This window comes from Dendropsophus ebraccatus, chromosome 4 (assembly GCF_027789765.1).
Source record: "Dendropsophus ebraccatus isolate aDenEbr1 chromosome 4, aDenEbr1.pat, whole genome shotgun sequence".
NCBI classification, from domain to species: Eukaryota; Metazoa; Chordata; class Amphibia; order Anura; family Hylidae; genus Dendropsophus; species Dendropsophus ebraccatus.
Window position 1 is genome coordinate 170,673,344 of NC_091457.1, and position 16,732 is coordinate 170,690,075.

Below are 16,732 nucleotides of genomic sequence, written 5' to 3' on the forward strand. Positions count from 1 at the left end.
ATCAGATCTGTGTATACCCGGCCTCAGTGATGTCTCCTCCTCCCCATCAGATCTGTGTATACCCGGCCTCAGTGATGTCTCCCCCTCAGATCTGTGTATACCCGGCCTCAGTGATGTCTCCTCCTCCCCATCAGATCTGTGTATACCCGGCCTCAGTGATGTCTCCTCCTCCCCATCAGATCTGTGTATACCCGGCCTCATTGGGATGTCCCCTCCCCATCAGATCTGTGTATAACCTGGGCCTCAGTGATGTTCTCCTCCTCCCATCAGTTCTGTGTATACCGCCCTCAGTGATGTCTCCTCCTCCCATCAGATCTGTGTATACCCGGCCTCAGTGATGTCTCCTCCTCCCCATCAGATCTGTGTATACCCGGCCTCAGTGATGTCTCCTCCTCCCCATCAGATCTGTGTATACCCGGCCTCAGTGATGTCTCCTCCTCCCCATCAGATCTGTGTATACCCGCCTCAGTGATGTCTCCTCCTCCCCATCAGATCTGTGTATACCGGCCTCAGTGATGTCTCCTCCTCCCCACAGATCTGTGTATACCCCCTCAGTGATGTCTCCCCATCAGATCTGTGTATACCCGCCTCAGTGATGTCTCCTCCTCCCCATCAGATCTGTGATACCCGGCCTCAGTGATGTCTCCTCCTCCCCATCAGATCTGTGTATACCCGGCCTCAGTGATGTCTCCTCCTCCCAAACATGGCAGATCTGTGTATACCCGGGCCTCAGTGATGTCTCCTCCTCCCATCAATCTGTGTATACCCGGCCTCAGTGATGTCTCCTCCTCCCCATCAGATCTGTGTATACCCGCCTCAGTGATGTCTCCTCCTCCCCATCAGATCTGTGTATACCCGGCCTCAGTGATGTTCGCCTCCTCCCATCAGATCTGTGTATACCCGGCCATCAGTGATGTCTCCTCCTCCCATCAGATCTGTGTATACCCTGCCTCAGTGATGTCTCCTCCTCCCCATCAGATCTGTGTATACCCGGCCTCAGTGATGTCTCTCCCATCAGATCTGTGTATCCCGGCCTCAGTGATGTCTCCTCCTCCCTCGATCTGTGTATACCCGGCCTCAGTGATGTCTCCTCCTCCCCATCAGATCTTGTGTATACCCGGCCTCAGTGATGTCTCCTCCCCATCAGATCTGTGTATACCCGGCCTCAGTGATGTCTCCTCCTCCCCATCAGATCTGTGTATACCCGGCCTCAGTGATGTCTCCTCCCCATCAGATCTGTGTATACCCGGCCTCAGTGATGTCTCCTCCTCCCCATCAGATCTGTGTATACCCGGCCTCAGTGATGTCTCCCTCTCCCCATTAGATATGTGTATACCCGCCTCAGTGATGTCTCCCCATCAGATCTGTGTATACCCGGCCTCAGTGATGTCTCCTCCTCCCATCAGATCTGTGTATACCCGGCCTCAGTGATGTCTCCTCCCCATCAGATCTGTGTATACCCGGCCTCAGTGATGTCTCCCCCATCAGATCTGTGTATACCCGGCCTCAGTGATGTCTCCTCCTCCCCATCAGATCTGTGTATACCCGGCCTCAGTGATGTCTCCCTCCCATCAGATCTGTGTATACCCGGCCTCAGTGATGTCTCCTCCTCCCCATCAGATCTGTGTATACCCGGCCTCAGCTGATGTCTCCTCCTCCCCCATCAGATCTGTGTATACCCGCCTCAGTGATGTCTCCTCCTCCCCATCAAGATCTGTGTATACCGGCCTCAGTGATGTCTCCTCCCCCCATTAGATCTGTGTAATACCCCGCTCAGTGATGTCTCCCCCCATGCAGATCTGTGTATACCCGGCCTCAGTGATGTCTCCTCCTCCCATCAGATCTGTGTATACCCGGCCTCAGTGATTCTCCTCCTCCCCATCAGATCTGTGTATACCCGGCCCTCAGTGATGTCCTCCCCTCCCCTCAGATCTGTGTATACCCGGCCCTCAGTGATGTCTCCTCCCCATCAGATCTGTGTATACCCGGCCTCAGTGATTCTCCTCCTCCCCATCAGATCTGTGTATACCCGGCCTCAGTGATGTCTCCCTCCCCATCAGATCTGTGTATACCCGGCCTCAGTGATGTCTCCTCCTCCCCATCAGATCTGTGTATACCCGGCCTCAGTGATGTCTCCTCCTCCCCATCAGATCTGTGTATAACCCGGCCTCAGTGATGTCTCCCCATCAGATCTGTGTATACCCGGCCTCAGTGATGTCTCCTCCCCATCAGATCTGTGTATACCCGGCCTCAGTGATGTCCTCCTCCTCCCCTCAGATCTGTGTATACCCGGCCTCAGTGATGTCTCCTCCTCCCCATCAGATCTGTGTATACCCGGCCTCAGTGATGTCTCCTCCTCCCCATCAGATCTGTGTATACCCGGCCTCAGTGATGTCTCCTCCTCCCCATCAGATCTGTGTATACCCGCCTCAGTGATGTCTCCTCCTCCATCAGATCTGTGTATACCCGCCTCAGTGATGTCTCCTCCTCCCCATCAGATCTGTGTATACCCGGCCTCAGTGATGTCTCCTCCTCCCTCAAAAGAAAAAGTGATTTCAGATCTGTGTATACCCGGCCTCAGTGATGTCTCCTCCTCCTCCCCATCAGTGTATCTTGTATACCCGGCCTCAGTGATGTTCTCCTCCTCCCCATCAGATCTGTGTATACCCGGCCTCAGTGATGTCTCCTCCTCCCACATCAGATCTGTGTATACCCGGCCTCAGTGATGTCTCCTCCTCCCCATCAGATCTGTGTATACCCGGCCTCAGTGATGTCTCCCTCCCCATCAGATCTGTGTATACCCGGCCTCAGTGATGTCTCCTCTCCCATCAGATCTGTGTATACCCGGCCTCAGTGATGTCTCCTCCCATCAGATCTGTGTATACCCGGCCTCAGTGATGTCTCCTCCCCATCAGATCTGTGTATACCCGGCCTCAGTGATGTCTCCTCCTCCCATCAGATCTGTGTATACCCGGCCTCAGTGATGTCTCCTCACTTCCCGCATCCCAGATCTGTGTATACCCGGCCTCAGTGATGTCTCTCCTCCCCATCAGATCTGTGTATACCCGGCCTCAGTGATGTCCTCCTCCCCATCAGATCTGTGTATACCCCGGCCTCAGTGATGTCTCCTCCTCCCCATCAGATCTGTGTATACACCGGCCTCAGTGATGTCTCCTCCTCCCCATCAGATCTGTGTATACCCGGCCTCAGTGATGTCTCCTCCCAATCAGATCTGTGTATACCCGGCCTCAGTGATGTCTCCTCCTCCCATCAGATCTGTGTATACCCGGCCTCATTGATGTCTCCTCCTCACCCTCAGATCTGTGTATACCCGGCCTCAGTTATGTCTCCTCCTCCCCATCAGCTCTGTGTATACCGGCCTCAGTGATGTCTCCTCCTCCCATCAGATCTGTGTATACCCGGCCTCAGTGATGTCTCCTCCTCCCCATCAGATCTGTGTATACCCGGCCTCAGTGATGTCTCCTCCTCCCCATCAGATCTGTGTATACCCGGCCTCAGTGATGTCTCCTCCCATCAGATCTGTGTATACCCGGCCTCAGTGATGTCTCCTCCCATCAGATCTGTTGTATACCCGGCCTCAGTGATGTCTCCTCCTCCCCATCAGATCTGTGTATACCCACCGGCCTCAGTGATGTCTCCTCCTCCCCATCAGATCTGTGTATACCCGGCCTCAGTGATGTCTCCTCCTCCCATCAGATCTGTGTATACCCGGCCTCAGTGATGTCTCCTCCTCCCCATCAGATCTGTGGTATACCCGCCTCAGTGATGTCTCCTCCTCCCCATCAGATCTGTGTATACCCGGCCTCAGTGATGTCTCCTCCTCCCCATCAGATCTGTGTATACCCGGCCTCAGTGATGTCTCCTCCCCATCAGATCTGTGTATACCCGGCCTCAGTGATGTCTCCCCATCAGATCTGTGTATACCCGGCCTCAGTGATGTCTCCCCATCAGATCTGTGTATACCCGGCCTCAGTGATGTCTCCTCCTCCCCATCAGATCTGTGTATACCCGGCCTCAGTGATGTCTCCTCCCCATCAGATCTGTGTATACCCGGCCTCAGTGATGTCTCCTCCTCCCCATCAGATCTGTGTATACCCGGCCTCAGTGATATCTCCTCCCCATCAGATCTGTGTATACCCGGCCTCAGTGATGTCTCACTCCCATCAGATCTGTGTATACCCGGCCTCAGTGATGTCTCCTCCTCCCCATCAGATCGGTGTATACCCGGCCTCAGTGATGTCTCCTCCCATCAGATCTGTGTATACCCGGCCTCAGTGATGTCCCCATCAGATCTGTGTATACCCGGCCTCAGTGATGTCTCCTCCTCCCCCATCAGATCTGTGTATACCCGCCTCAGTGATGTTCCTCCCCCCCCATCAGATCTGTGTATACCCGGCCTCAGTGATGTCTCCCCATCAGATCTGTGTATACCCGGCCTCAGTGATGTCTCCTCCTCCCCATCAGATCTGTGTATACCCGGCCTCAGTGATGTCTCCCCATCAGATCTGTGTATACCCGGCCTCAGTGATGTCTCCTCCTCCCCATCAGATCTGTGTATACCCGGCCTCAGTGATGTCTCCTCCCCATCAGATCTGTGTATACCCGGCCTCAGTGATGTCTCCTCCCCATCAGATCTGTGTATACCCGGCCTCAGTGATGTCTCCCCATCAGATCTGTGTATACACGGCCTCAGTGATGTCTCCCCATCAGATCTGTGTATACACGGCCTCAGTGATACATATATATACATGAGTGTCCGCCCTCAGGGGCCCGGTCCCGGTCTTACACCCGCCGCTCCTCCCCTTCATTTCTTACCGACACCAGTGAGCAGCGAGCCCGCACACAGGACACACGAGGACACGGCGCGGGGAGATGACGTCACCATCACATGAGACGGCGCACGCGCACCTGCTTATTGTGCTTGTTACCTAGGCAACGGCTGTGCCTGAGGAGACAGCTACAGCTGCACGTGACTGACCGCGCATGTCATACAGCCGGCTCCTGCGCCTCATAGAAAGGTACGGTGACCGAGGAGAGCGGGAGAGACGACCGACAGCCACCTCACCGGTTATATATACTACTATACACCCGCACTCCTTATATATACCCTAGTATACACCCGCACCAGTTATATATACTAGTATACACCCGCACCCGTTATATATACTAGTATACACCCTCACCGGTTATATATACCCTAGTATACACCCGTACCTGTTATATATACTAGTATACACCCGCACCTGTTATATATACTAGTATACACCCGCACCGCTTATATATACTAGTATACACCCGCACCTGTTATATATACCCTAGTATACACCCGTACCTGTTATATATACTAGTATACACCCGCACCTGTTATATATACTAGTATACACCCGCACCGCTTATATATACTAGTATACACCCGCACCTGTTATATATACCCTAGTATACACCCGCACCGCTTATATATACTAGTATACACCCGCACCCGTTATATATACTAGTATACACCCACACCCGTTATATATACTAGTATACACCCGCACCGGTTATATATACTAGTATACACCCACACCTGTTATATATACTAGTATACACCCGCACCCGTTATATATACTAGTATACACCCGCACCGGTTATATATACTAGTATACACCCACACCTGTTATATATACTAGTATACACCCGCACCTGTTATATATACCCTAGTATACACCCGCACCTGTTATATATACCCTAGTATACACCCGCACCCGTTATATATACTAGTATACACCCGCACCAGTTATATATACTAGTATACACCCGCACCTGTTATATATACCCTAGTATACACCCGCACCCGTTATATATACTAGTATACACCCGCACCTGTTATATACCCTAGTATACACCCGCACCGGTTATATATACTAGTATACACCCGCACCGGTTATATATACTAGTATACAACCGCACCCGTTATATATACTAGTATACACCCGCACCGGTTATATATACCCTAGTATACACCCGCACCAGTTATATATACTAGTATACACCCGCACCTGTTATATATACTATAATACACCCGCACCTGTTATATATATACTAGTATACACCCGCACCTGTTATATATACTAGTATACACCCGCACCCGTTATATATACTAGTATACACCCGCACCTGTTATATATACCCTAGTATACACCTGCACCAGTTATATATACCCTAGTATACACCCGCACCTGTTATATATACTAGTATACACCCGCACCGGTTATATATACTAGTATACACCCGCACCTGTTATATATACTAGTATACACCCGCACCTGTTATATATACCCTAGTATACACCCGCACCCGTTATATATACTAGTATACACCCGCACCCGTTATATATACTAGTATACACCTGCACCGGTTATATATACCCTAGTATACACCCGCACCTGTTATATATACTAGTATACACCCGCACCGGTTATATATACTAGTATACACCCGCACCTGTTATATATACTAGTATACACCCACACCTGTTATATATACTAGTATACACCCGCACCAGTTATATATACTAGTATACACCCGCACCGGTTATATATACTAGTATACACCCGCACTCCTTACATATACCCTAGTATACACCCGCACCCGTTATATATACTAGTATACACCCGCACCCGTTATATATACTAGTATACACCCGCACCTGTTATATACCCTAGTATACACCCGCACCTGTTATATATACTAGTATACACCCGCACCTGTTATATATACTAGTATACACCCGCACCGGTTATATATACTAGTATACACCCGCACCTGTTATATATACTAGTATACACCCGCACCCGTTATATATACTAGTATACACCCGCACCTGTTATATACCCTAGTATACACCCGCACCTGTTATATATACTAGTATACACCCGCACCTGTTATATATACTAGTATACACCCGCACCGGTTATATATACTAGTATACACCCGCACCTGTTATATATACTAGTATACACCCGCACCTGTTATATATACTAGTATACACCCACACCTGTTATATATACTAGTATACACCCACACCTGTTATATATACTAGTATACACCCGCACCCGTTATATATACTAGTATACACCCACACCTGTTATATATACTAGTATACACCCACACCTGTTATATATACTAGTATACACCCACACCTGTTATATATACTAGTATACACCCACACCTGTTATATATACTAGTATACACCCGCACCCGTTATATATACCCTAGTATACACCCGCACCTGTTATATATACTAGTATACACCCACACCTGTTATATATACTAGTATACACCCGCACCGGTTATATATACTAGTATACACCTGCACCAGTTATATATACCCTAGTATACACCCGCACCTGTTATATATACTAGTATACACCCGCACCCGTTATATATACTAGTATACACCCGCACCTGTTATATATACTAGTATACACCTGCACCAGTTATATATACCCTAGTATACACCCGCACCAGTTATATATACCCTAGTATACACCCGCACCAGTTATATATACCCTAGTATACACCCGCACCTGTTATATATACTAGTATACACCCGCACCGGTTATATATACTACTATACACCCGTACCTGTTATATATACTAGTATACACCCGCACCTGTTATATATACTACTATACACCCGCACCTGTTATATATACTACTATACACCCGCACCTGTTATATATACTAGTATACACCCGCACCTGTTATATATACTAGTATACACCCGCACCTGTTATATATACTAGTATACACCCGCACCAGTTATATATACCCTAGTATACACCCGCACCTGTTATATATACTAGTATACACCCGCACCAGTTATATACACTAGTATACACCCGCACCTGTTATATACACTAGTATACACCCGCACCCGTTATATATACTAGTATACACCCGCACCGGTTATATATACTAGTATACACCCGCACCTGTTATATATACTAGTATACACCTGCACCCGTTATATATACTAGTATACACCCGCACCCGTTATATATACTAGTATACACCCGCACCTGTTATATATACTAGTATACACCTGCACTGGTTATATATACTAGTATACACCCGCACCTGTTATATATATACTAGTATACACCCGCACCTGTTATATATACTAGTATACACCCGCACCCGTTATATATACTAGTATACACCCGCACCTGTTATATATACCCTAGTATACACCTGCACCAGTTATATATACCCTAGTATACACCCGCACCTGTTATATATACTAGTATACACCCGCACCGGTTATATATACTAGTATACACCCGTACCTGTTATATATACTAGTATACACCCGCACCGGTTATATATACTAGTATACACCCGCACCTGTTATATATACTAGTATACACCCGCACCTGTTATATATACTAGTATACACCCGCACCCGTTATATATACTAGTATACACCTGCACCAGTTATATATACCCTAGTATACACCCGCACCTGTTATATACTAGTATACACCCGTACCTGTTATATATACTAGTATACACCCGCACCTGTTATATATACTAGTATACACCCGCACCAGTTATATATACTAGTATACACCCGCACCCGTTATATATACTAGTATACACCCGTACCTGTTATATATACCAGTATACACCCGCACCTGTTATATATACCAGTATACACCCGCACCTGTTATATATACTAGTATACACCCGCACCCGTTATATATACTAGTATACACCCGCACCTTTTATATATACTAGTATACACCCGCACCGGTTATATATACCCTAGTATACACCCGCACCAGTTATATATACTAGTATACACCCGCACCTGTTATATATACTATAATACACCCGCACCTGTTATATATACTAGTATACACCCGCACCCGTTATATATACTAGTATACACCCGCACCCGTTATATATACTAGTATACACCCGCACCAGTTATATATACCCTAGTATACACCCGCACCTGTTATATATACTAGTATACACCCGCACCTGTTATATATACTATAATACACCCGCACCTGTTATATATACTAGTATACACCCGCACCGGTTATATATACTAGTATACACCCGCACCTGTTATATATACTAGTATACACCCGCACCTGTTATATATACTAGTATACACCCGCACCTGTTATATATACTAGTATACACCCGCACCTGTTATATATACTAGTATACACCCGCACCTGTTATATATACCCTAGTATACACCAGCACCCGTTATATATACTAGTATACACCCGCACCCGTTATATATACTAGTATACACTCGTACCTGATATATATATACCCTAGTATACACCCGCACCAGTTATATATACCCTAGTATACACCCGCACCGGTTATATATACCAGTATACACCCGCACCGGTTATATATACCAGTATACACCCGCACCAGTTATATATACCCTAGTATACACCCCCACCGGTTATATATACTAGTATACACCCGCACCCGTTATGTATACTAGTATACACCCGCACCCGTTATATATACTAGTATACACCCGCACCCGTTATATATACTAGTATACACCCGCACCTGTTATATATACTAGTATACACCCGCACCCGTTATATATACCCTAGTATACACCCGCACCCGTTATATATACTAGTATACACCCGCACCTGTTATATATACTAGTATACACCCGCACCTGTTATATATACTAGTATACACCCGCACCAGTTATATATACTAGTATACACCCGCACCAGTTATATATACTAGTATACACCCGCACCAGTTATATATACTAGTATACACCCGCACCTGTTATATATACTAGTATACACCCGCACCTGTTATATATACTAGTATACACCCGCACCAGTTATATATACCCTAGTATACACCCGCACCTGTTATATATACCCTAGTATACACCCGTACCTGTTATATATACTAGTATACACCCGCACCTGTTATATATACCCTAGTATACACCCGCACCAGTTATATATACCCTAGTATACACCCGCACCGGTTATATATACCCTAGTATACACCCGCACCGATTATATATACTAGTATACACCCGCACCCGTTATATATACTAGTATACACCCGCACCTGTTATATATACTATTATACACCCGCACCCGTTATATATACTAGTATACACCCGCACCTGTTATATATACTATTATACACCCGCACCTGTTATATATACTAGTATACACTCGTACCTGATATATATACCCTAGTATACACCCGCACCTGTTATATATACTAGTATACACCCGCACCTGATGTATACACCCGCACCCGTTATATATACTAGTATACACCCACACCTGTTATATATACTAGTATACACCCGCACCTGTTATATATACCCTAGTATACACCTGCACCCGTTATATATACTAGTATACACCCGCACCAGTTATATATACCCTAGTATACACCCGCACCTGTTATATATACTAGTATACACCCGCACCTGTTATATATACCCTTGTATACACCCGCACCTGTTATATATACTAGTATACACCCGTACCCGTTATATATACTAGTATACACCCGCACCCGTTATATATACCAGTATACACCCACACCAGTTATATATATACTAGTATACACCCGCACCCGTTATATATACTAGTATACACCCGTACCCGTTATATATACTAGTATACACCCGCACCAGTTATATATACTAGTATACACCCGCACCTGTTATATATACTAGTATACACCCGCACCTGTTATATATACTAGTATACACCCGCACCTGTTATATATACCCTAGTATACACCCGCACCCGTTATATATACTAGTATACACCCGCACCCGTTATATATACTAGTATACACCCGTACCCGTTATATATACTAGTATACACCCGCACCCGTTATATATACTAGTATACACCCGCACCTGTTATATATACTAGTATACACCCGCACCCGTTATATATACTAGTATACACCCGCACCAGTTATATATATACTAGTATACACCCGCACCCGTTATATATACTAGTATACACCCGTACCCGTTATATATACTAGTATACACCCGCACCAGTTATATATACTAGTATACACCCGCACCTGTTATATATACCCTAGTATACACCCGCACCCGTTATATATACTAGTATACACCTGCACCTGTTATATATACCCTAGTATACACCCGCACCTGTTATATATACTAGTATACACCCGCACCAGTTATATATACTAGTATACACCCGCACCCGTTAAATATACTAGTATACACCCGCACCCGTTATATATACTAGTGTACACCCGCACCCGTTATATATACTAGTATACACCCGCACCCGTTATATATACTAGTATACACCCGCACCCGTTATATATACTAGTATACACCCGCACCCGTTATATATACTAGTATACACCCGCACCCGTCAGATATACTAGTATACACCCGCACCCGTTATATATACTAGTATACACCCGCACCCGTTATATATACTAGTATACACCCGCACCCGTTATATATACTAGTATACACCCGCACCAGTTATATATACTAGTATACACCCGCACCCGTTATATATACTAGTATACACCCGCACCCGTTATATATACTAGTATACACCCGCACCCGTTATATATACTAGTATACAACCGCACCCGTTATATATACTAGTATTCACCCGCACTCCTTATATATGCCCTAGTATACACCCGCACCCGTTATATATACTAGTATACACCCGCACCCGTCAGATATACTAGTATACACCCGCACCAGTTATATATACTAGTATACACCCGCACCAGTTATATATACCCTAGTATACACCCGCACCTGTTATATATACCCTAGTATACACCCATACCTGTTATATATACTAGTATACACCCGCACCCGTTATATATACTAGTATACACCCGCACCTTTTATATATACTAGTATACACCCGCACCCGTTATATATACTAGTATACAACCGCACCTGTTATATATACTAGTATACACCCGCACCTGTTATATATACTAGTATACACCCGCACTCCTTATATATACCCTAGTATACACCCGCACCAGTTATATATACTAGTATACACCCGCACCCGTTATATATACTAGTATACACCCGCACCTGTTATATATACTAGTATACACCCGCACCCGGCACCCGTCAGATATACTAGTATGTGTAAACAACAATGATATAGTCCTCTAAGTCACAGCAGCCCTATGTGATATAGTATTGAAACATAATAAAATAACAATATAAAATGCTGGTTTAATTAGAATATATAAAATCACATATAATGATCATGGAAACAATAAAGTACAATAAAAGATACTGGTAAAAATGCTGCCGGGCCCTGGCGGGAAAATAAATGAATATTTGGATACCAGCACTGCGGGTTAAGGCTGGGTTCACACACAGTATATTTGAGGCTGTATAGCAACCAAAACCAGGAGTGGATTGAAAACACAGAGAGGTTCTGTTCACATAATGTTGTAATTGAGTGGATGGCCGTCATTTAATGGCAAATTTTTGCTGTTATTTTAAAACAACGGCTGTTATATTGAAATAATGGCCGTTATTTACTGTTATATGGCGGCCATCCACTCAATTTCACCATTGTGTGAACAGATCCTTTCTGTGTTTTCAATCCACTCCTGGTTTTGGTTGCTATGAGGACCTGACTTGAGGACCAAATACAGCCTGAAATATACGTAGTGTGAACCCAGCCTAAGTCTGTAATGGGTGATGTCCGAACAGCAATAGGCAGAGTAACTATAGATATAATAGGCAGCTATGTGCCACGGAGCTGGCTGTGTACAGTAGTTCAGATGCAGTCACGTAGTTGTGGCAGTTTGTGCTCCCCAAGGTAGCGACATTGTATCAATCAGCAACAATGATAGCGATCCATAGATAGTCTATAACAGAGAGTGATCCATAGTCTATTACAGAGAGCGATCCATAGATAGTCTATAACAGAGAGCGATCCATAGTCTATAACAGATAGCGATCCATAGATAGTCTATAACAGAGAGCGATCCATAGTCTATAACAGAGCGATCCATAGTCTATAACAGATAGCGATCCATAGTCTATAACAGATAGCGATCCATAGATAGTCTATAACAGAGAGCGATCCATAGATAGTCTATAACAGAGAGCGATCCATAGATAGTCTATAACAGAGAGCGATCCATAGATAGTCTATAACAGAGAGCGATCCATAGATAGTCTATAACAGAGAGCGATCCATAGTCTATAACAGATAGCGATCCATAGTCTATAACAGAGAGCGATCCATAGTCTATAACAGATAGCGATCCATAGATAGTCTATAACAGAGAGCGATCCATAGTCTATAACAGAGCGATCCATAGTCTATAACAGATAGCGATCCATAGTCTATAACAGATAGCGATCCATAGATAGTCTATAACAGATAGCGATCCATAGATAGTCTATAACAGAGAGCGATCCATAGTCTATAACAGAGAGCGATCCATAGATAGTCTATAACAGAGAGCGATCCATAGATAGTCTATAACAGATAGCGATCCATAGTCTATAACAGATAGCGATCCATAGTCTATAACAGATAGCGATCCATAGTCTATAACAGATAGCGATCCATAGATAGTCTATAATAGATAGCGATCCATAGATAGTCTATAACAGATAGCGATCCATAGATAGTCTATAACAGAGAGCGATCCATAGATAGTCTATAACAGAGAGCGATCCATAGTCTATAACAGATAGCGATCCATAGTCTATAACAGAGAGCGATCCATAGTCTATAACAGATAGCGATCCATAGTCTATAACAGAGAGCGATCCATAGATAGTCTATAACAGAGAGCGATCCATAGTCTATAACAGATAGCGATCCATAGATAGTCTATAACAGATAGCGATCCATAGATAGTCTATAACAGAGAGCGATCCATAGTCTATAACAGAGAGCGATCCATAGATAGTCTATAACAGAGAGCGATCCATAGATAGTCTATAACAGAGAGCGATCCATAGTCTATAACAGATAGCGATCCATAGTCTATAACAGATAGCGATCCATAGATAGTCTATAACAGAGAGCGATCCATAGATAGTCTATAACAGAGAGCGATCCATAGATAGTCTATAACAGAGAGCGATCCATAGATAGTCTATAACAGAGAGCGATCCATAGTCTATAACAGAGAGCGATCCATAGTCTATAACAGAGAGCGATCCATAGTCTATAACAGAGAGCGATCCATAGTCTATAACAGAGAGCGATCCATAGATAGTCTATAACAGAGAGCGATCCATAGATAGTCTATAACAGAGAGCGATCCATAGATAGTCTATAACAGAGAGCGATCCATAGATAGTCTATAACAGAGAGCGATCCATAGATAGTCTATAACAGAGAGCGATCCATAGATAGTCTATAACAGAGAGCGATCCATAGATAGTCTATAACAGAGAGCGATCCATAGATAGTCTATAACAGATAGCGATCCATAGTCTATAACAGAGAGCGATCCATAGTCTATAACAGAGAGCGATCCATAGATAGTCTATAACAGAGAGCGATCCATAGATAGTCTATAACAGAGAGCGATCCATAGATAGTCTATAACAGAGAGCGATCCATAGTCTATAACAGAGAGCGATCCATAGTCTATAACAGAGAGCGATCCATAGATAGTCTATAACAGAGAGCGATCCATAGATAGTCTATAACAGAGAGCGATCCATAGATAGTCTATAACAGAGAGCGATCCATAGATAGTCTATAACAGAGAGCGATCCATAGATAGTCTATAACAGAGAGCGATCCATAGATAGTCTATAACAGAGAGCGATCCATAGATAGTCTATAACAGAGAGCGATCCATAGATAGTCTATAACAGAGAGCGATCCATAGATAGTCTATAACAGAGAGCGATCCATAGATAGTCTATAACCAACAGTAGAAAATCACAGACTGTAGATATTTAGCAGGATTCTTAGTCATAAGCTGCTGCCAAACACTGGAGAGATGAGCCTGGGGAGTATCTGTGGTTTGTCAGTATATTGGTACTGAAATGGCTGGGATTGCTGGGATCTGTAGTGTTTGTCAGTATACTGGTACTGAAATTGCTGGGATCTGTAGTGTGTTTGTCAGTATACTGGTACTGGAATGGCTGGGATTGCTGGGATCTGTAGTGTGTTTGTCAGTATACTGGTACTGAAATGGCTGGGATTGCTGGGATCTGTAGTGTGTTTGTCAGTATACTGGTACTGGAATGGCTGGGATTGCTGGGATCTGTAGTGTGTTTGTCAGTATACTGGTACTGGAATGGCTGGGATTGCTGGGATCTGTAGTGTGTTTGTCAGTATACTGGTACTGAAATGGCTGGGATTGCTGGGATCTGTAGTGTGTTTGTCAGTATACTGGTACTGAAATGGCTGGGATTGCTGGGATCTGTAGTGTGTTTGTCAGTATATTGGTACTGAAATGGCTGGGATTGCTGGGATCTGTAGTGTGTTTGTCAGTATATTGGTACTGAAATGGCTGGGATCAGTATATTGGTACTGGAATGGCTGGGATTGCTGGGATCTGTAGTGTGTTTGTCAGTATACTGGTACTGGAATGGCTGGGATTGCTGGGATCTGTAGTGTGTTTGTCAGTATACTGGTACTGGAATGGCTGGGATTGCTGGGATCTGTAGTGTGTTTGTCAGTATATTGGTACTGGAATGGCTGGGATTGCTGGGATCTGTAGTGTGTTTGTCAGTATATTGGTACTGGAATGGCTGGGATTGCTGGGATCTGTAGTGTGTTTGTCAGTATACTGGTACTGGAATGGTTGGGATTGCTGGGATCTGTAGTGTGTTTGTCAGTATACTGGTACTGGAACGCCTCTGTAGTGTGTTTGTCAGTATATTGGTACTGGAATGGCTGGGATTGCTGGGATCTGTAGTGTGTGTCAGTATATTGGTACTGGAATGGCTGGGATTGCTGGGATCTGTAGTGTGTTTGTCAGTATACTGGTACTGAAATGGCTGGGATTGCTGGGATCTGTAGTGTGTGTCAGTATATTGGTACTGAAATGGCTGGGATTGCTGGGATCTGTAGTGTGTTTGTCAGTATATTGGTACTGAAATGGCTGGGATTGCTGGGATCTGTAGTGTGTTTGTCAGTATACTGGTACTGGAATGGCTGGGATTGCTGGGATCTGTAGTGTGTTTGTCAGTATACTGGTACTGAAATGGCTGGGATTGCTGGGATCTGTAGTGTGTTTGTCAGTATACTGGTACTGAAATTGCTGGGATCTGTAGTGTGTTTGTCAGTATACTGGTACTGAAATTGCTGGGATCTGTAGTGTGTTTGTCAGTATACCGGTACTGGAATGACTGGGATTGCTGGGATCTGTAGTACTACAGTGCCAGTCCCAGTACATTCTACAGACACATGCTTATTTGTCTAGGGTGGAGGTTGTGTAGTAGTAAGGAAAGCGTCTGGTGTCTGACACCTCTCACCCGTCCCGATGGAGATACAGCAGCAGAAGCGATCAGGGCGGCCTGTGGCAATGCGTCCTTGTGTAGTGGCAGGAGCAGTTCACACACTCTCAAAGAACTGGCACTTAATTAAGAGGGACAAAATTCTAGGAACACTACTACCCCCAAAACCCCCATCATCTCCACCAAAGCTCCCAATCTGGG

The 16,732-nt window shown here is 44.9% G+C and overlaps 1 long non-coding RNA gene across 1 annotated transcript in view; it reads left to right on the forward strand.

Annotated features, from left to right (window-relative positions):
• Positions 1-4,985: 4,985 nt before the first annotated feature.
• The window catches only part of LOC138789130 (uncharacterized), a 58,439-nt gene continuing 46,692 nt past the window's right edge, over positions 4,986-16,732 (forward strand). Inside the window, exon 1 of the long non-coding RNA XR_011362704.1 lies at positions 4,986-5,039. This is a non-coding gene — a long non-coding RNA (uncharacterized lncRNA). The remainder of the gene's footprint in view (positions 5,040-16,732) is intronic.